This window comes from Nicotiana tabacum, unplaced genomic scaffold, assembly GCF_000715075.1.
Source record: "Nicotiana tabacum cultivar K326 unplaced genomic scaffold, ASM71507v2 Un00006, whole genome shotgun sequence".
Classification (NCBI taxonomy): domain Eukaryota; kingdom Viridiplantae; phylum Streptophyta; class Magnoliopsida; order Solanales; family Solanaceae; genus Nicotiana; species Nicotiana tabacum.
This window is the reverse complement of record NW_027438244.1, coordinates 639,268-662,658: the sequence shown is the minus strand read 5'-3', so window position 1 is coordinate 662,658 and position 23,391 is coordinate 639,268. Positions and strand designations below refer to the sequence as shown.

General features: G+C 40.3%; 1 non-coding gene across 1 annotated transcript; it reads left to right on the top strand.

The window, feature by feature from the left end:
• The first annotated feature begins 283 nt into the window (after positions 1-283).
• Positions 284-387, top strand: LOC142178861 (small nucleolar RNA R71). The gene has a single exon (XR_012707070.1). It is a non-coding gene; the product is annotated as a small nucleolar RNA R71 (small nucleolar RNA).
• The last annotated feature ends 23,004 nt before the right edge of the window (positions 388-23,391 follow it).

The window sequence follows — 23,391 nt, the reverse complement described above, 5'->3', positions numbered from 1 at the left end:
TTGTATCAAGGCTAAGGTGAGCATTCATATTTCTTTAGCCATAACATCAAGTTGTACCTACACCGATGCATTAGCATTAACTTGGTGAACACCATTTGATCTTCTTCTTTCAGCACTCTCTGAGGGCCACTGATTATCATTTTTAGATAACTCATTAACAATTATTACTATCTCCTTTAGAGTCTTCTTCATCAAAGGGCCTCCATTTGCATTGCTCAATGTTCTACACGAGGCTGGTGTCAATCCTTCCCAAATATCCTGGAGTTGCATCCAGAGTTCAATTCCGCTATGTTGACATGTTCTAACTATCTCCTTAAATCTCTCACATGCTTCAAAAATAGTTTCAGTCTTTTTCTGACAGAAGTTATTGATTTCTCTTCTAATCTTGCCCGTCTTAGCCGAGGAGAAATATTTATCAAGGAATTTTCTAGTCATCTCCTCCCAAGTTCTGATCGGTCCACTAGGCAAACTCTGAAGCCACTCCTTAGCGTCATCTTTAAGTGAAAAGGGGAATTCCCTTAAGTACAATGCATCTTGTGACACCCCATTGTATTAAAAGGTGTTCATAATCTCCTGGAATTCCATTAGATATGTGTTTGGATTTTCGCTTGGCTTCCCTCTAAAGACACAATAATTCTGGAGGGTTTGAAGCAACCCTTGCTTCAACTCGAAATTATTTGCTGCAATTGGAGGTGGTCTAACACTGGATAATTCTTGATTATAGACCGGTCTAGTATAATCAACAAGTGGTCTCCCATGCCTGGGAGCTATATTTCCAAATTGGTCAACAACCAAGGGTTGATGTTAAGTCTGTGACCCTCTCTTCTTCATAGATGTTCTGCGCATCTCTAATAGCTACTTCCTGAGCATCTCGTGCTGCTTTTTCTTGTTGTTTGGCTGCCTCTCTTGCAGCTAAATCTACATTATCATCACCATTTTCGGCCATAGTTTCTTGGGTTAAGGATTGCCTAACCTTTTCTAGCTTCTCGGTGAGATCTTTTTCCTTCCTCAATTGTCGTAGTTTTGTTTCTAACTCTGGCTTGTATGGTAGCACTACTTTCGCAGAAGCTCGAGTCATGCACCAATCATAACCTATAACCTGCGCATAACCAAAGAACACCAAACGTAAAAAGAAAAAGAAAATAAAAAGAAACAAAATTCCTGAATTAGCACTATAAACTATTTTAAACACTATTGATTACCAATCCCTGGCAACGACGCCAAAATTTGACGAGCGCAAACACATACACTTAAATTATGCTCGCTAATCAAATATAGTATAGTATAATATCGTATCCACATGGATTGGAGTTAAACATTACTCTCATGGTTTCTAGCTTGATTGATATCCAAGATGATCAACAATTGGGATGTCTATGATTAATATCTAAAATTAACTAAGAATCTTAAGCTATTAAATAATGACTCTCGAGACAGGGAATGAGCAAATAAGATTATCAGTGGGAGAATATAGGGGTTGATAGGATAGGTGCAAGATAATTGTTTGGGATCTAACTCTAGACAATTCATTTCTAATGTTCAAGTGAGTCTCTCGAATTCACTCAATTATTAGTTCAAACGTTCAGTAAAAACTCCTCTCTCGATTACGTCTTAACTTTACGAGATGAACCAATTTAAGCACGTGAAGATATGCAAGAATGCATAGTGGATTGGTCTTTAGGAAAACCTCTTACAATTATTCTCCAAACTAGATTTAGTCAATGATTAAACTAGCCTCTTTCAATTACTAAGAAAAATTAATGAACTCAACCAATAATATAATGCAAAGATATCATAAGTTATGCCTCTCTCGATTACATGAACAAGTGAATATAGATGCAGCAGTAAAATCATCTAAAAATTCTTCAATACATAAAACTAGAGTTATAATCTACAAACAATAATAAATACACCAAATCCACCAAACCCTAAAGAGAATTACTCCATAGATATGGAGCAACTTATCACAAATATCATTAAAGTATAGGAAAACATAAATTCGATCCAAACTCAGGTCTTGAGTAAGGAATGAATGATGAAATCCTTGTGCTTGTGTTCTCTCAACTTCTTATGTCTAATATGTGTCAAAAAGTCCAGAAATAACATTTTTCCGTGTACCAAGTAGGGTCGGCCCTAGGCAAAATTACCTTTTCTCAGCTGAAATATGATTTTCACTCTTTAAAATTTGCACAAGCGTTGTGCATGGGGCGACGCTCCATGCGGGGCATTAGTGGAGAAATCAAGAGAGCTAGTTCTAATAGACCGCAGAGATTTGCACATCCGCAGCGGCCCACGTGCCGCGGTAGTGAAGATTTCTCAAAGTACAGATTTTTCGTGTGTTTTAATGTCCAGACTTGGTCCTCGACTCCCGAACATGATCCCGACTCAATCCCTTGGGCTTTTACTAGGACTTCAAAGTTGAAAAACACTCGAATTCATTCCATTACATCTACATAGCTCGAAATCACTCCTACATTGCATAACATACACAATAAGTGCTAAACACTATCGATTAAAGCTCAAACATGAATAAAGTGCAGTGAATTAGAGTGAAATAAGCGACTAAAATATGCAATTATAGCCTGCCATCACTATGCGTCTAGACAACTGAAGGTGCATGAGAAGAACTATCCTGTCCATGGCCTCGATTTAGTAGTTATTGGTCATGCCTTGAAGATCTAGCAACACTATTTGTACGGTGTCCCTTGTGAGATCTACAGCGACCACCAGAGTCTACAAGATCTGTTCAAATAGAATAACCTTAACTTGCGTCAACGATGGTGGTTAGAGTTGCTTAAGGACTATGATATCACCATTCTATATCATCCCGGAAGGCCAATGTGGTGGCCGATGCCTTAAGTCGCAAGGCGGAGAGTTTGGGCAGTTTGTTTGATTGGATGTTTCTGAGCCAAGACGAGTTTTGGCTTGTGTTGTTTCTCGATCTTCTCTTTATAATCATATCAGAGAGTGTCAATATGATGATCGCCCCATCTGCTTGTCCTCAAGGACACAGTTCAACACGATGATGCCAAGGAGGTCACTATTGGGGATGATGGTGTATTACAGATGCAGGGCAGGATATGTGTGCCAAACGTAGATGGATTGCATGAGTTGATTCTCCAGGAGGCTCACAGTTGGTAATCCATTCATCCGGGTACTGTCGAGATGTATCAAGACTTGAGGCAGTACAATTAGTGGAGGCAGATGAATAAGGACATAGTGGAATATGTAGCTCGGTGCCTAAAGTGTCAACAGTTGAAGTATGACAACCAATGGCCTGATGGATTTCTTTAGAGCTTATAGATTCCAGAGTGGAAATGGGAGCGGATTACTATGAAATTTGCTGTTGGGCTCTCACAGACTCGGAGGAAGTTCGATGCAGTATGGGTAGTTGTGGATAGATTGACCAAGTCTTCTCATTTCATTCCATTGTTGACTACTTATTTGTTACACCCATATTTTTGTACGTGAAAGTACGCCATAAGTAAATTGATAGAAGCTCGGATATGATATGGTACATCCCGCATTTTCGTATGTTAAAATTTCATCGTAAGCTAATCGACGTGAGTTCGAGAATGAGATTATAAGCATTATGCTATATCAAACAAGTGGTGAGAAAATTCGTGAAGGTGAGCGGGTAAGCAAATCAAAGAAAATGAATTTTCGTTAAAGTTTAACATGTTGGGATAAAATACGGCCTGAGCTAAAATACCCGATATTTATGGTCTAGTGCCATACAAGGTGCCACATGACCGTGATAGTGAGGTGTATAAGGTATGTTAAAAGTGAGTAGTATTTTAAGTAATTTGAAATAATTCTTAATTGTGAGAATAATTGGGTAAGTATGGATTTTTAAGTGGGAGATTAACTTGTACTTGAATTTTTTGGATAAAGCTTAAGGAGACACCATCTTCACGTGGCAACAAGATGAATTTGGGAACAATAATAAAAATGGTGACTCTTGGGCTAAAGGGCTTGGTGGGACGTTAGGAAGACTTTTGCAAATAATCCTTTACAAGTGTGAGGCCCACACCCACTTATATAAAAAGCCTCTTAAGACCACAAAATTGAGGCTTATGGCTACATACAGTATGGATGGAATTCATTAAGGGGATGGAAATTCTCAAAGGAATTCTTTATGAAACGTTTGCTAGTACGGATGGAATTCATTATGGGGATGGAAATTTTCAAAGGAATTCTTTATGAAAAGCTTGCTAGAACGGATGGATTCTCAAAAGAATTCTTATGAACTCCTACAAAGTGCAACGTGAATTGCGAATTTTAAGAGAGTACGGTGCAATATTTCTCAAGAATATCATACAGATTTTCCCCTACTTCGATTCGCTGTTACGTGTTTTGTCACAATTAACGTGTGTTAGAGGAATTGTCAAGAGAATCAAATCAGGTATGTTAAGGCTATCCCTTTTTTTCTTTTGGCATGATCCGTACGATACAAACGAAATGAGTAAACACACAATTTTCATAAATGACTCTGTTCATAGAAGTATTAGGGGTGTATATGTTATTGATTTCCCATGTGAATTATTATTATATCTTCTATTCCTGGGTCTCAGAAAAATACGTATTTGATAAAGTTTATCCGAAAGGCATATTGATTTTTATGACAATCCAAGAAATCTTAATAACAAAATTCTTATGCATTTCATGCATTTATATATGTACATTTACCCATGATAAGATGGCGTTATATACGCGTATATTATATGTATATGGAATATGGAAAAAGGTTATGGCGTTATATACGCACCACCACCTGATCAGCTGGTATACATTGATGATTTGCCCACAGAGGCCGAAATGATATGATGGGATGCCCTCAGAGGCTTGATAATGTTATGAACGCATATACCTATACATGGTAATACATTTATACGTATATGCATGACATTATAAAAATGAAATGATTCACAGAGTTATGCAGACGTACATGTCGAGTCTTTTACTCCATGTTTCTCTCATGTCTATTATTTACTGATTTTCATTCCTTACATACTCAGTACACTAATTGTACTGACGTCCCTTTGCCGGGGGATGCTGCGTTTCATGCCTGCAGGTCCCGATAAACAGGTCGAGAGTCCTCCAAGTAGGCTATCAGCTCAGCGGAAGATGTTGGTGCCCTCCATTTGCTCCGGAGTTGCTATTGGTCAGTATGATTAGGACATGTGTTGATTGGTATGGAGGGACTATGTCCCGACCTTTATGACATTTATGTATCCTAAAAGGCTTGTAGACATATGTCGTGAACGTGAAAGATTATACGGCCTTGTCGGCCTATGCTCAGTGAAAGTTTGGTTTTATAGGCCTGTATGTTTTATGTATAAATTGGTATTCTACTTATTTCACGGTAGCATCTCCTGCTCAGTTAGCTATGATATTATGATATGAAAAGATACGTTACATTGGTACTCAGTTGAGTAAGGGTACTGGGTGCCCGTCGCGGCCCATCGGTTTGGGTCGTGACAGAAGTGGTATGAGAGCAGTTCTGTCCTAGGGAATCTACAAGCTGTATTTAGTAGAGTCTTGTTTATGGGTGTGTCGTGCACCACACTTATAAGCAGGATGCTATATGGCATTTAATACTGGCACTCTTTCTTATTACTCTAGATCGTGTGGTAGAGCTCAGTTATAAGAACTCAAATTCTTAAACTCTATCTTATTCATAGTACGACGATGCTTACATCCAAAAAGATTGTTGGTAAGAGATATAGTTGTGGAAGAGTTGAATTAGAGGAAATCGATTTTGCATGATTCTTATGATGAGTAAATATAAGGTCTTCAGAAGAACATACGGGTACTAAGACGTATAAGCTTCTTGATAAGGAGCCTTAAGGCAAGAATATCTATCCACCTATATGGTAAAAAGGAATAAGAGAATCGTAAGGCGGATATAAGTTTCAGCAAGTAAAAGAAGCAAGATGAAAAAGGGTACGAGCTACCCAGCTAATGAAGATTATCGCAGAGGAATATAAGCATTTTGAGTTACCTTCAATAGTGATGGAGGTATGTACAATTGGTCACACCGATCTCAGTCATGCCCTATGGGAGCTAACATATATAGTTTAAGAGAAGGACGGGATATCAAGATTCGGCTAGGGTTAGAGTAACCCAAATGGTGGATGGATTGGTTTGTGTTAGTTGACATTTCCGAAGGGTATTGAAAATGTGCTAATAGATCTCCTTATGAGACACCTAGATGGTGCACTCTAAAATAGTAAAGGTGGATATGAGTACTACGAAGATAGGAACTGAAAGCCTTGAAGGGATAAATATTACCTTAGTGTATCTCCCGTCTCTAGTAGAGTGAGAATGTTAGGCAACCCGAAGAGCCAGTAAATGGAGTAAGGGGAGCTAAAAGCAAAAGAATGTCCTATTGAAAATTTCAAAATAAAGTGATAGACAGAAATATTAACGGGAAATAAGAAAAGAGTTAATGAATCATTATGAGTAAGATATGATACATGGATGACAATGGTAGATCAAAAGATGATAGTATTACAGAGTCTATAGTCAAGTGAAGGAAAAGACGAAAAGTGACAAGCCTTGAGACAACAAAAGAGTATAGGCCGTGAAGTCATATCCTCATTTCGAGAAATAAATTCATGACACTAACATGATTACCAGAAGGAAACGTTAGACCCAGAGTAATAGAAATTAGTATGGGCTGGTGAGCAAGATAAAATAAACATGAATTAGGGACAGAGTGATTTGATAATGGTCGACATCATGAGAATTCAGATTTCGTTCTGGCGATAATGGAATGGACAACAGAAGAAGATTCATGAGAAATTCAGAGAATGGCCATTCAGGAAGGCGCTTCCCTAAAAGCAAGCAATGTGAGCAAAGTTATGCTTAAGGGACTGTATGTGCTAGTTATACTAAGTGTCACCCTCATGAGTAAGGAATTTTGTTATCCTTGGTACAGAAATATTAACACAAGACGAGTAAGGGTCATCGATGATGTGAAAAGATGTTAAAGATGAAGAGGTAAAACATCTATCAGTAGATCGTCCTATCTCCAACTCTTAGTACTCCCATAAAATAGGGATATGGAGTGATGTGGCATTAAGTCAGAATTAAGTGGTTCTAATAACTATGGAATAATAAAGGAAGAATGTGATAATAATGAGAAAGGGATAAGATTGCAATTATTCAAATCCTACAGATATGCTACGATTCCAGAACACTATGCAAACACGACATCAAGGAAAAGAAGTAAGGATTCCTACCCGAGGTGTTATTGATAAATAAGGAGCTAGTGTTAGAGGTAAGTTAAGACAAAGGAAATAACCCAAGAAAGATTATGCGGAATATTTATATGAGAATGGGCCAACGAGTAGCTAGTAGTTGATCCAGAAAGAGCCTAGTTATGGCTAAACAAGAGGACACAGACAAATCAACAGATTGTGCAAGATGGACAAAGTGAACCCCAACACGGGGGATTCAGTCTCGCAGATACGACATCGTGACCCTTGGAAAATATTCAGACAAGAGTTGGGGTAGTTAAAGTTACCGTATGAATGTTATGAAAATAAAATATAGTCTCACTAGGAAGACAGTCAAAACTTCAGTTCAGGAGCAACCCTAGAAGCACAAGGGCGTGGAAATAAGTAACTAAAGATAATTATAGGCGAGGAAGAAAATCAAAAATTCTATTAAGTATACGATGTAATAAGCTCGCAGGTTTACAAAAGTCAGAAGGTCTTCCCTAAGTACTACAATGAAAGACTAGCTAAGGAAATAAGGAAGAAGGACTCAAGCTAAGCACACTGACCTAAAAAGGAAATGGTCATGTCAAAAAAAACACCAGTCTCACTACAACATTATATGCACTCCATGAGAAAGTGGCACTTACCGTGGTTAAGGAATGGAAAGAAAAATCAAAAGTGATATTCGAGATCATATGAGTTGCACGAAAATTTCGGCTTGCGTGGGAACTAAGATAAACTAAGTATGAATGCAATAAATGGAAAACGACCAGGAAAAGTAATTGCTTACATTTAAAGAAAGTTGAGAAGGAACAAAAGGAATTATTCGATCAGTGATCCAGAGTGAGTTACGTTATGAATGCACTTTAGATTTCAGAGTATTATCCATGCAACATATATGTTGACAATCATACCGTTGTAGAAGACTCTAGTATAAGTTAAAAGAAAGAATTGAGTCCAGGTCATAGACAATGGATTGAATTGTTAGATGATGGTATCACGGATATTCCATAGCGGCTATGAAAGACTAAAGTAGTAACTAATACCAGGAGACGCAGATCAGAAGATAGCTTAAGCCTACATCAAGGTTGATCAGAGGGAAAAGGAAACTAAAGAGTTACACCAACTAAGTAAATCATGAATCTGATTATTAGACCTAGAAAATTATAGACCTCGCGATTGAGAACATTACAGGATCACTCTTAAATATCATAGGTATAAGAGAGATAGTACAATAGCCATATTCTATAATGGTTCTATGATAAAGCTAGTCAGAAGAGTACCGGCCTCATAAGAAGTCAATATGAAGCTCCCACAGGAGTGTGTATACACCAGAGGTGCAAGTATTATAATAGAGCTTCAAGTCGCAGATGTGAATTGTACCTATGTGGAAGGGAGGTCATGAAAGAGATAGAAGATGTGATGCGAGATTTAAAAATAAGTAAGGTAAAGGTGAAAAACCTATGAGATACTCAAATGCAGTAGGTTATGAATAGTCCATACTTCGGATAAAAGTCTAGAAGCACGGGGATTCAGTATCCAAGAATGATAGCGGCATCGTCAGTAACATGTCTTCCATCCTATAGTTTCTAGGTATCGAGAAGCCTAATTAAGAGAGTAAAGAAGAGTTAGAGACGATGCGATGTCTCGCTTGATGTTCCAAAATAACACAAGGTAATCTATGGTGCAAGCAAGTTGAAAGAAGTTTGCGAGTAGTATAACTAGATATTTGTAGGTCACAAGCTAAAGTATGGTAAAGCGACAAGGTTTTAGGAAGACATGAGTAAGGATAAGAAAGGGCGAGTGAGAAGTTGATGAGAATGGATAAGTTCTTAGGATTAAGCCCATGAAAACTAGAGAGCTGATGGTTTCTCTAAGTTATAGAAAGCTCAGTATAGCCTGAATGAACTCAAAAGAGTCTAAGACTAATATCATTTAAAAGAGATGGAATGTTGCCCTGGTAGTAAAATGAGGGTATACTTGTGATAAATGAAGGATGACATTTGGACCTTTGATTGAGTGATGATTTGAAGGGATTTCATTAATTATAAAGGATTAAAATACCCACGTAAGTGAGTCACATCGGGATGCTACAAAGTACGGTTATTGAAGTACAATATCGCCGCTAAGTGGATCAGGAAAATCACTTCGAATATTCCTCGATGCAACGTAAGCCCTAGTGGCAATGTTTTACGTAAGAAGTTTCAAGATATTAGTGGTGGATTGTAGATCAACATTGAGGTAAATCAATAATAGATGGATAAAAGTTACAAAGTACGAAATGAGATATGTCAATATTCGTAAGTTTGACAAAGTACCGACCAAAGAACTTCAATACACCTATAGATGCCTAGAGGGACATCTTATCAAGTTATGTATATGTTCCCAAAGTGAGGCCTAATGATTGGCTAAAAGCTGAAGGGAAGAGTCGCATAGGAGCACATGCAAGGAAAAAGTCCTACAGGCTGCATGGCAGAAGGTAGCAAGAGTTATGAGATTGGAAGAATTCCGACCATAGACTGTTGTGTGAGAAAGAGGCCTAAAGGGGGGAATGCCTTGGCCTTTGGATTTATTCAAAGAACAGTTGCCTAAATGGCAAGAAGAATATTAAAGTATTCGGAAGACATAAGTTATGAAAATGATAAGTGCATCAGTCAACATTCGAGGAAGAACGTTCCAAAAGGGGGAATGATATTACACCCCATGTTTTCATACGTGAAAGTATGCCATAAGTAAATTGATAGAAGCTCGGACATGAGATGGTACATCCCGTATTTTTGTATGTTAAAATTTTATCGTAAGCTAGTCAACGTAAGTTCGAGAATGAGATTATTTTGAGATTATAAGCATTATGCTATTTCAAACAAGTGATAAGTAAATTCGTGAAGGTGAGAGGGTAAGCAAATCAAAGAAAATGAATTTTCGTCAAAGTTTAACATGTTGGCATAAAATACGGCCCGAGCTAAAATATCCGGTTTTTATGGACTAGTGCCATACAAGGTATCACATGACCATGATAGTGAGGTGTATAAGGTATGTTAAAAGTGAGTAGTATTTTAAGTAAATTGAGATAATTCTTAATTGTGTGAATAATTGGGTAAGTATGGATTTTTAAGTGGGAGATTAACTTGTAATTGAATATTTTGGATAAAGCTTAAGGAGACACCATCTTCACGTGGCAGCAAGATGAATTTGGGATCAATAATCAAAATGGTGACTCTTGGGCTAAAGGGCTTGGTGGGATGTTAGGAAGATTTTGGCAAATAATCCTTTTCAAGTGTGAGGCCCACGCCCGCTTATATAAAAAGCCTCTTAAGACCACAAAATTGAGGCTTATGGCTACATACAGTACATGTGGAATTCATTAAGGGGATGGAAATTCTCAAAGGAATTCTTTATGAAAAGTTTGCTAGTACGGATGGAATTCATTAAGGGGATGGAAATTCTCAAAGGAATTATTTATGAAAAGCTTGCTAGAACGGATGGATTCTCAAAGGAATTCTTATGAACTCCTACAAGGTGCAACGTGAATTGTGAATTTTAAGGGAGTACGGTGCAATATTTCTCAAGAATATCATACGAAATTTCCCTTACTTCAATTCTCCGTTATGTGTTTCGTCACAATTAACGTGTGTTAGAGGAATTGTCAAGAGAATCGACTCAGGTATGTTAAGGCTATCCCTTCTTTCTTTTGGCATGATCCGTATGATACAAACGAAACGAGCAAACGCACAATTTTCATATATGACTCTGTTCATAGAAGTATGAGGGGTGTCTATGTTATTGATTCCCCATGTGAATTATTATTATATCTTCTGTTTATGGGTCTTAGAAAAATACGTATTTGATAAAGTTTATTCGAAAGGCATATTGATTTTTATGACAATCCAAGAAATCTTATTAACGAAATTCTTATGCATTTATGCATTTATACATGTACATTGACCCATTACCAGATGGCGTTATATACGCGTATATTTTATGTATATGGGATATGGGAAAAGGTTATGGCATTATATACGCACCACCACCTGATCAGCTGGTATACGTTGATGATTTGCCCACAGTGGCTGAAATGATATGATGGGATGCCCTCAGAGGCTTGATGATCTTATGAGCACATATACCTATGCATGGTATGACATTTATACATATATGCATGACATTATAAAAATGAAATGATTCACAGAGCTATGCAGACGTACATGTTGAGTCTCTTACTCCATGTTTCTCTCATGTCTATTATTCACTGATTTTTATTCCTTACATACTCGGTACATTATTTGTACTGATGTCCCTTTGTCGGGGGACACTGCGTTTCATGCCTGCAGGTCCCGATAGATAGGTCGAGAGTCCTCCAAGTAGGCTAACAGCTCAGCGGAAGATGTTGGTGCGCTCCATTTTCTTCGGAGTTGCTTTTGGTCAGTATGATTAGGACATATATTGATTGGTATGGCGGGAGTCTGTCCCGAACTTTATGACATTTATGTATCCTTAGAGGCTTGTAGAGATATGTCGTGTACGTGAAAGATTGTACGGCCTTGTCAGCCTATGTTCAGTAAAAGTTTGGTCTTATAGGCATGTGTGTTTTATGTATAAATTGGTATTCTACTTATTTCACGGCAGCCTCTCTAGCTCAGTTAGCTATGATATTATGCTATGAAAAGATACGTTACATTGGTACTCGGTTGAGTAAGGGTACCAGGTTCCCGTCGCGGCCCATCGGTTTGGGTGGTGACATTATTCTTCAGAGTAGCCGGCTCAGGTTTATATTCGCGAGATTGTAAGGCTTCATGGAGCTCCAGTATCGATCATCTTTGATCGGGGCACGCAATTTACATCATGGTTCTAGAGAGCCATTCAACATGAGTTAGGCACGCGAGTAGAGTTGAGTACATCCTTTCACCGTCAAACGGACGGACAGTCCGAGCTCACTATTCAGATATTGGAAGATACGCTTTGTGTGTTGGAGTTTGGGGGTTCTTGTGATCAGTTCTTGCCTTTTGTAGAGTTTGCCTACAATAACAGTTACCAATCAAGCAATCAGGTGCCGGTCTCTGGTGGGTTGGTTTGAGCCGGGTGAGGCTAGGCTATTGTGTCACGTCTCGAACCTAGGAGCGAGACAAGCACCCGGTGCCTCACCTAACCTGGCGTACCAAATTGCGACTAAGGGACTCTGAACACATAATGTCATACTTTGGCCATGGGGCCACCTTGCAAGACAATTTGCGAAGCAAAATATAAAACTGAATGGAAACTAGCACTAACTAAATATCAATATAAAGCTAGGCCGACAAGGCCGTCATAGCTACTACAGCTGACAAACCACCAATTTATACAAACCCAACATACTGTACTAACCAACAGGATATGCCTACAAGCCTCTACTGATAGATGTACTGTGATCGGAACAGGGCCCCGACCTACCCATAACATATATACAGATATACATAAGATGTACACAAAACTCTAGACCTGGAAACTCCGAAAGACGTGGAGCTTACCGATCAGGCAGAACTCGGGAAACACCTACTGAGGAGGTCTACCCGTCTGTCTGTCTGAACCTGCACGCATGAAATGCAGCGCCCCCAAAAAAGGGACGTCAGTACGAAATAATGTACCGAGTATGTAAGGCAATAAAATAACTGAAATCTGAAACTGAACTGATAATATGATAACTGAAATTAACTGGGAGTCAAAGATGATCTGGAGATATACTTACCTGCTGATACTGACTCAACTCCTTCAATATAGTAAGTAAAATAATTGTACGGCCTTATAAGGCTCGGTATATATAACTGCTCTGCCATAGTAGGCTTGCTCATAGGCGCTCGGCCATACTAGGCTATGTATCTCGACCATGCTGGGCTCGCTCATAGGCGCTCGGCCACAATAGGCTCGGTATATAACTTTCCATCTGATTAGAGGTTGCCCAATAGGGGCCTGCCCACCAATTATAGCTCGATGGTGGTGAAAATAGTGTGATATTGTATATATATATATAGACCCTCTACTCTCTTGACTGAATAAAGACAAAACTAAACTGAATATGAAGTCCCGATAAGGAATAATATTGTAACTTATGAGACTAGAATAATGTGAATAAATTCATGAATAGGAACTTCTCTTTATGTCTCATTATTAACACATGTAGCTACGAGATCATGCAAAAATGAAGGAAGGCTTAGACTTAACATACCTTATCACAATCTTTCCAATCACCAAGTTGAACTCACCTCTTCGCACCTTAATCTACAAGAATGATAATAATACTATCGTTAAGTTAAGAAAGGTACAACTATCGCACAACGAACGACAAACCTATTTTGTATTAAAACGGGCAGCATCTCCCTTATAATATGCCCTTCTTCCAAATTCAAGATAACACCAACAATACAAGAACAGAACAATAACAACATATATACATCATTTTCCAGCCCTATATACACCATCAAATACTACAAAACAGCCCAACACACCTCAATCTCTCCGTACACAAAACGACCACCGTAGTAGTGTCAAACGACCCGAAAATGTTATGACGAACGACCAGCCAACCACCCTACATTTATATGGTGTTTATAAACCCCCTTCCTCCTCCAAAAATCCACAAAATAGTAGTAAAACATGCAGCCCAACAGCAACACAAAACAGTCCACAAAACAGTCCGCTACAAGTGAATAACTCGAACTCACGGCTTCCGATCACCGTCCCGTGAGTTCTTACAAGTATAGAACGACTTACCATGAATTTACAGCAGAAAAAATGGATGAAAGAGAGCAGTAAACTCACCTTATTTGTTGGATAACTCAGGTCCTATCTTGGTTCTTCAAACTCTAAGTTTTACCTCCAATTGGAACTTGAAAGGGAGAGAAAATCAATTAGGGTTTGTGGGAAATTTTTGGGAGGATTCTTTGCAGAGCTTATGTCTGGTTATTATGCTCTATTTTAAGTCTAATATATGAAGAAAATAGGCCCTTAAAAGGCCTCTTTGGACGACCCGAAATGGCCCATTTTTGGGCTTTCATTTAAGCAAGTAGGTGACACACCTACTTGTCACCTAGCAGCTTGCGCAGTATCGCAACAATGCACATATCTCTCTACTCCGATGTCGTATTAACAAATGGTTTAATGCGTTGGAAAATAGACTCATAGATCTTTAATTTGATGGGTGGAACACACCATAACTCTAAGTATATTGGGAGAAAATCGCAGTTACATTTGACCCAAAGTTTCAGTAAAACTTATGAATGTAACTTGTGATGACTTTCATCGACTTTTGTTCCACAACTCGCTTGACATCAAAACATAACACACGGATGTCATACAAATAATATAAATCATAACATAATCTCCTTATCATGTTAATCACCCTAGTCTCACCCCAAAGGTACATGTTATAACATTTCCAACTTGTCGACTTTCGATGAAACATTATTTCATTTAATTGCTTTAGCTTCTGAACTGTCCAACCCTCTTTGTACTTGTTATTCATGATCTTCAATATTTGTAACATCAGAGGTAACATGATTAACTTACTTTATATACTTTTAAATATTATCTCATTTTTGGTCCTACATTAGTTTGCTTACGACGCATTTTTACGTACGAAAATATAGGGTGTAACATCACTTCCCCCCTTGGGAACATTCGTCCTCGAATGTTTACTCTTGGAGACTTTGGAAACTTTTTCTAGAGTATCCTTCGTACACTAGGTTAAAACCAACCTGCACGTAGCCAGAAACATACTATGCATGCCACACATGGCCAATCTTTATAAATAGCAGCAATTTGCCTCACCGATCGTAAATCATAAATATTGAAAGTGAAAAATAAAAGCTTACCTGATGACCTGCTAGCCTACATAGAGCTATGTTGTAGCATCCCATCTCGAACCATATCTTCAGTTTGAAATAGGTGGGGGTATTTAGACTTCATTTCTTCCTCCGATTCCCACGTCATCTCTTCTACATTCTTGCTCCTCCATAAAACCTTTACGGAAGCTACCTCCTTATTTCGTAGATTGCAGATTTGTCGGTCTAGGATGGCAACTGGAATTTCCTCGTATGACAAGTCCTCTGTAATCTGTACATCATCCGTGGGCACCACTCGGGTAGGATCGCCAATGCACTTCCGTAGCATAGATACGTGAAAAACCGGATGGACAGACTCCAATTCTGAGGGCAACTCTAACTCATAAGCTACTTGGCCCACTCTCCGAATGATCCTATAAGGCCCAATATACCATGGGCTAAGCTTTCCTTTCTTGCCAAACCTCATTACGCCCTTCATAGGTGATACCTTTAAGAATACCCAGTCATTAATCCTGAACTCTAAGTCTCATCGCCGCACGTCAGAATATGACTTCTGACGACTCTGAGCTGTCAACAGTCGCTCCCGGATAACCTTTACTTTCTCTATGGCCTGATGAACCAGGTCTGGCCCATGTAACCCAGATTCTCCAACATCAAACCACCCTATAGGAGATCTGCACTTACGCCCATACAAAGCCTCGTACGGAGCCATCTGGATACTGGAGTGGTAACTGTTATTATATGCAAACTCGATAAGAGGTAGATGTTCATCCCAACTTCTTTTAAAATCCAACACACATACTCGTAACATATCCTCGAGCGTCTGAATTATGCGTTCGGCTTGTCCATCAGTCTGTGGATGAAAAGTTGTGCTGAGATTCACCTGAGTCCCTAGACCTCTCTGAAATGACCTCCAAAAATGTGCTGTAAACTGAGCCCTACGGTCAGATATAATAGAAACTGGTACTCCGTGTAGCCGCACTATCTCCTTAATATATAACTTTGCATAATCTTCTGCTGTATATGTAGATCTGACCGGTAGGAAGTGAGCTGATTTCGTGAGCCTATCGACTATCACCCATATGGAATCGAACTTACGATTAGAACGAGGTAAACCCGTGATAAAGTCCATGTTTATTGCCTCCCATTTCCATGTCGGGATCTCTATAGTCTGCATTAGCCCTCCAGGCTTCTGGTGCTCTATCTTCACTTGCTGGCAACTAGTACATTGGGCGACAAACTCAGCAATGTTCTTCTTCATATCATTCCACCAGTACACATCCTTAATGTCATGATACATCTTCGTCGATCCAGGATGGATGGAATACCATGAATAATGTGCCTCTGACATAATCTTGTCTCGTAGCCCTGCTACATCTGGAACACACAAACGACCCCTGTATCTGAGAACCCCATCTCCCTTGAGCTCTAACAATGGCTTCTTCTGCTGCGGAACTCGCTCTCTCAACTCGACCAACTCTGGGTCCTCGTACTGCCTTTCCTTGACTTCAGCTATGAGGGATGATTTTGTAGTGTTTTGGATTACAACTCCACCATCCTCAGAATCTACTAACCGAACCCCCAACGAAGCCAATTGATGAATCTCTCTAGCTAATTGTCTTTTCTCGGGCTCTACATGTGCTAAGCTACTCATAGATCGGCGACTTACGGCATCTGCTACAACATTAGCTTTCCCTGGATAGTAGAGAATGTTAACATCGTAATCTTTCAATAACTCAAGCCATCGCCTCTGTTGCAAATTCAACTCTTTTTGCTTGAAAATATATTGTAGGCTTTTATGATCAGTAAATACATCAACATGAACACCATATAAATAATGCCGCCATATCTTAAGTGCATGGATAACCGCAGCTAACTCGAGGTCGTGGGTCGGATAATTCCTCTCGTGCTTCCTCAACTGCCTTGAAGCATACGCAATTACCTTCCCATGTTGCATCAGGACACATCCTAACCCGACACCTGATGCATCACAATACACGGCATAACCCTCTAGACCCTCTGGAAGTGTTAGAACTGGAGCTGAGGTCAACCTATTCTTAAGCTCTTGGAAACTCCGCTCACAAGCCTCTGTCCATTGAAACTTAGTTTCTTTCTGTGTCAACTTCGTCAATGGTGCCGAAAGGGAAGAAAAACCCTCTACGAACCTCCGATAGTATCCTGCTAAGCTTAGAAAGCTACGAACCTCTGTCGGAGTGGTAGGTCTAGGCCAAGATTTCACGGCCTCAATCTTCTGAGTGTCCACCTTTATCCCTTCATCTGATACAATATGCCCCAAGAATGCTACAGACTTCAACCAGAACTCACATTTAGAAAACTTAGCATACAACTTACGATCACGGAGGGTTTGGAGTACCGCTCGCAGGTGGTCCACATGCTCATCCTCTGAACGGGAATAAACCAGAATATCATCAATAAATACTATCACGAACAGATCTAAAAATGGTCGGAATAGGCTATTCATCAAGTCCATAAATACAGCGGGTGCATTAGTCAACCCGAAGGACATGACAAGGAACTCGAAGTGGCCATATCGGGTCCTGAAGGCTGTCTTCGGAATATCTTTTTCCCGAACTCTGACTTGGTGATACCCCGACCTCAAATCTATCTTTGAAAAGCATCTAGCCCCCTGCAACTGATCAAACAAGTCAGCGATCCTTGGAAGTGGATACTTATTCTTAATAGTTACCTTGTTCAGCTGCCTATAATCGATACACATCCTCAGCGAGCCGTCTTTCTTCCGCACAAATAGTACTGGTGCACCCCAAGGTGAGGTACTAGGCCTAATGTAACCTTTCTCCAACAAATCTTTTAACTGCCCCTTCAACTCCTTCAATTCGGCAGGTGCCATTCTATACGGAGGGACGGATATTGGTTGAGTTCCTGGAAGCAAATCGATGCTAAAATCAATCTCTTGCTCTGGAGGAATACCTGGAAGCTCATCTGGAAACACATCTGCATACTCTTTGACTATGGGAATAGACTGAAGTGTAGGTATCTCAGCATCTGCATCTCTAACTCGCACAATATGATAAATGCACCCTTTTGCGATCATTTTCCTCGCCTTCAGATAGGAAATAAACCTACCTCTGGGTGTTGGTGTATTACCTACCCATTCAAGGACTGGCTCACCCGGAAAATGAAATTTGGCTGCCTTTGCTCGGCAATCAACTGTGGCATAGCAAGCTGCCAACCAGTCCATGCCCATGATAGCATCAAAATCCATCATCTCTAGCTCAACTAGGTCAGCTGAGGTCTGACGACTACAAATTGTCACCGTACAACCTCGGTAAACCCGTCTAGCAATAATCGATTCTCCGACCGGTGTAGATACCGCAAAAGGATCACTTAGTATTTCAGGCACTATACCAAACTTCCTCACGACAAATGGGGTAATATACGATAAAGTAGATCCTGGGTCTATCAAAGCATAAGCATCGTGAAAGCAAATGGTTAATATACCCGTCACAACGTCTGGTGAAGACTCCTGGTCCTGTCGACCCGCTAAGCTAAAGCATAGATACGGTTCTGATTACCACCTGAACTGGAACCTCTACCTCTACCTCGACCTCTACCAGCCGAAGACTGAGACTCGTGCCTTGAAGGATGCACGGACATAGATGATCTTGTTGCTGAACTCGCTGGTTATGCCATTCCCCCCGAATCTCTATTTAGGCAATCTCGCATCCTATGCCCCGGACGCCCACATATATAACAAGCATCAGAACCTGCTCGGCATTGGCCTAAGTGTCCTCTACCACAGATGTCACACCATGGAGGAAATGACCATGTCTGCGCAGATCCTCGCTGCCACTGCAAACCCGATACCCGTGAGCTCTCACCTGGTCCTGACTGAGTATAGCGGTCATACCTGTAACCCTGTAACTGAGGTGGCGGAGGCCTAGGTGGCCGTCCGAAGTACTGGGTCCTATAACTACCCTAAGATTGCTCCTGAGACCTGGGAAATCTCATCCTCTTACGTTGCCCTTGCTCAGCCCTCTCTGTACCCTGCTGCCAACGCCTACCCCTTTCTATATTCTGGGCGAATGCCTGAATCTGGGAGATATCCATACTATCCTGCAATGCAGCGATGGCACATGCCTCGGTTAACTCTGGGGCTAACCCTGCTATAAACCTGTGAATCCTGTCCCGCATAGTAGAAACTATGGATGGTGCATATCTGGCCAATGAGTCAAAACGGAGACTATACTCTCGAACACTCATATTACCCTGTTTGAGGGCTAGAAACTGATCGACTCGAGCCTGTCGGATCTCCCGCGGTAAGTACTGGTCAAGGAAAGCATCTGAAAAATTCTCCCAAATAGCTGGAGGTGTATCACGTCCCCTGGACCTCTCCCATCCCTCATACCAAAGGATGGCTATATCTCGGAGTCGAAAAGCTGCTAGCTCAACTGCCTCTTTCTCCGTGGCATGCATAACACGAAAGATCCTGTGAAGCTGATCTATGAAATCCTGCGGGTCCTCCCTTTGATCTGTCCCCGTGAACTCTGGGGGACTCAAAGCAATAAACTCTCGGACCCTTGAACTCCCAGACCCCTCAGAAGTTCCTGCACTAGCTGATGCCCTAGCATGTTGCTGGGTAGCTACCAACTATGTCAACAAATGCACTGCACTCCTTAAGTCCTGATCTGATGGAAGTGGAGGGGGAACTGGATGTGCGGTTTCCCTAGGAATCTCCGTAGTTGGTGGAGGAGCCGGTAATGGCTGAGTAGGGGTCTCCCCTTGAGCCTCATACTGGGCCCCATCTACTGGGGGTACCCTGCTGGTCCCCTCACCTACTACTGTATCTCTCCTCTGGCTAGCCGTAGTCTTCCTAGTCACCGTCATCTGTGCATGTAAACACCAACACATAAGTTTAATTCAAATTTCCTATAACTCAGTTCTATAGCACGATTTAGATTTCAAAGAAGTGTAACCAACTCCTAAATTCCCTATAGTTCCTTGCTTATATAATGTGGTGCACAACACATCTATAAACAAGACCCTACTAGACACGGCTTATAGACTCCCTAGGACAGAACTGCTCTGATACCAAGTTTGTCACGCCCCGAACCTAGGAGCGAGACAAGCACCCGGTGCCTCACCTAACCTGGCGTACCAAATTGCGACTAAGGGACTCTGAACACATAATGTCATACTTTGGCCATGGGGCCACCTTGCAAGACAATTTGCGAAGCAAAATATAAAACTGAATGGAAACTAGCGCTAACTAAATATCAATATAAAGCTAGGCCGACAAGGCCATCATAGCTACTACAGCTGACAAACCACCAATTTATACAAACCCAACATACTGCACTAACCAACAGGATATGCCTACAAGCCTCTACTGATAGATGTACTGTGATCGGAACAGGGCCCCGACCTACCCATAACATATATACAGATATACATAAGATGTACACAAAACTCTAGACCTGGCAACTCCGAAAGACGTGGAGCTTACCGATCAGGCGGAACTCGGGAAACACCTACTGAGGAGGTCTACCCGTCTGTCTGTCTGAACCTGCACGCATGAAATGCAGCGCCCCCAAAAAAGGGACGTCAGTACGAAATAATGTACCGAGTATGTAAGGCAATAAAATAACTGAAATCTGAAACTGAACTGATAATATGATAACTGAAATTAACTGGGAGTCAAAGATGATCTGGAGATATACTTACCTGCTGATACTGACTCAACTCCTTCAATATAGTAAGTAAAATAATTGTACGGCCTTATAAGGCTCGGTATATATAACTGCTCTGCCATAGTAGGCTCGCTCATAGGCGCTCAGCCATACTAGGCTATGTATCTCGACCATGCTGGGCTCGCTCATAGGCGCTCGGCCACAGTAGGCTCGGTATATAACTTTCCATCTGATCAGAGGTTGCCCAATAGGGGCCTGCCCACCGATTATAGCTCGATGGTGGTGAAAATAGTGTAATACTGTATATATATATAGACCCTCTGCTCTCTTGACTGAATAAAGACAAAACTAAACTGAATATGAAGTCCCGATAAGGAATAATATTGTAACTTATGAGACTAGAATAATGTGAATAAATTCATGAATACGAACTTCTCTTTATGTCTCATTATTAACACATGTAGCTACGAGATCATGTCAAAATGAAGGAAGGTTTAGACTTAACATACCTTATCACAATCTTTCCAATCACCAAGTTGAACTCACCTCTTCGCACCTTAATCTACAAGAATGATAATAATACTATCGTTAAGTTACGAAAGGTACAACTATCGCACAACGAACGACAATCCTATTTTGTATTAAAACGGGCAGCATCTCCCTTATAATATGCCCTTCCTCCAAATTCAAGATAACACCAACAATACAAGAACAGAACAATAACAACATATATACATCATTTTCCAGCCATATATACACCATCAAATACTACAAAACAGCCCAACACACCCCAATCTCTTCGTACACAAAACGACCACCGTAGTAGTGTCAAACGACCCGAAAATGTTATGACGAACGACCAGCCAACCACCCTACATTTATATGGTATTTATAAACCCCCTTCCTCCTCCAAAACTCCACAAAATAGTAGTAAAACACGCAGCCCAACAGCAACACAAAACAGTCCACAAAACAGTCCGCTACAAGTGAATAACTCGAACTCACGGCTTCCGATCACCGTCCCGTGAGTTCTTACAAGTATAGAAAGACTTACCATGAATTTACAGCAGAAAAAATGGATGAAAGAGAGAAATAAACTCACCTTATTTGTTGGATAACTCAGCTCCTATCTTGGTTCTTCAAACTCTAAGTTTTACCTCCAATTGGAACTTTAAAGGGAGAGAAAATCAGTTAGGGTTTGTGGGAAATTTTTAGGAGGATTCTTTGCAGAGATTATGTATGGTTATTATGCTCTATTTTAAGTCTAATATATGGAGAAAATAGGCCCTTAAAAGGCCTCTTTGGACGACCCAAAATGTCCCATTTTTGGGCTTTCATTTAAGCAAGTAGGTGACACACCTACTTGTCACCTAGCAGCTTGCGCAGTATCGCAAATATGCACATATCTCTCTACTCCGATGTTGTATTGACAAATGGTTTAATGCGTTGGAAAACAGACTCGTAGATCTTTAATTTTATGGGTGGAACACCCCATAACTATAAGTATATTGGGAGAAAATCGCTGTTACATTTGACCCAAAGTTTCAGTAAAACTTATGAATGTAACTTGTGATGACTTTCATCGACTTTTGTTCCACAACTCGCTTGACATCAAAACATAACACACGGATGTCATACAAATAATATAAATCATAACATAATCTCCTTATCATGTTAATCACCCTAGTCTCACCCCAAAGGTACATGTTATAACATTTCCAACTTGTCGACTTTCGATGAAACATTGTTTTATTTAATTGCTTTAGCTTCTGAACTGTCCAACCCTCTTTGTACTTGTTGTTCATGATCTTCAATATTTTTAACCTCAGAGGTAACATGATTAACTTACTTTATATACTTTTAAATATTATCTCATTTTTTTGTCCTACATTAGTTTACTTACGACGCATTTTTACATACGAAAATATAGGGTGTAACATCACTCGGTACAGTAGGATGCTTTGAAAAAGGTTAAATTGATTCAAGATCGACTTCGTACAACCCAGTCTAGATAGAAAAGTTATGTGGATTAGAAGGTTTGTGATGTTGCATTCATGGTTTGGGAGCGGGTCTTGCTCCGGGATTCACCCAAGGATGGCATTATGATGTTCGGGAAGAAGGGCAAGCCGAGCCCTAGGTATATCGGACCTGTTGAGATTCTTGAAAGGGTAGGAGAGGTATCTTACAGACTTACACTACCACCCAGTCTAGCTGCGGCTCATCTAGTATTCCATATTTCTATGCTCCAGAAGTATCACGACGATCCGTCTCATGTGTTAGATTTCAGCTTAGTCCAATTGGACAAGGTCTTATATTATGTTGAGGAGTCGGTGGCCATTTTGGACAGGAAGGTTCGAAAGTTGATGTCGAAGAACATTGATTTAGTGAAGGTTCAGTGGAGGGGTCATCAAGTCGAGGAGGCAACTTAGGAGACCGAGCATGATATGTGTAGCCGTTATCCTCATCTTTTCACCACTTCAGGTATGTCTCTATACTCGTTTGAGGACGAACGTTTGTTTTAAGAGGGGGAGGATGTAACGACCTGGACAGGTATTTTGAGTGTATTAGCCATGATCCCATAATTATTGTCTCTTCTGTGTTATATTGTAGTTACATGACTTTTCCGGGGTGTTTGGTTTTGGTTTCGATTGAGTTTTGGAGTGAAATGGGACACAAAGTCCC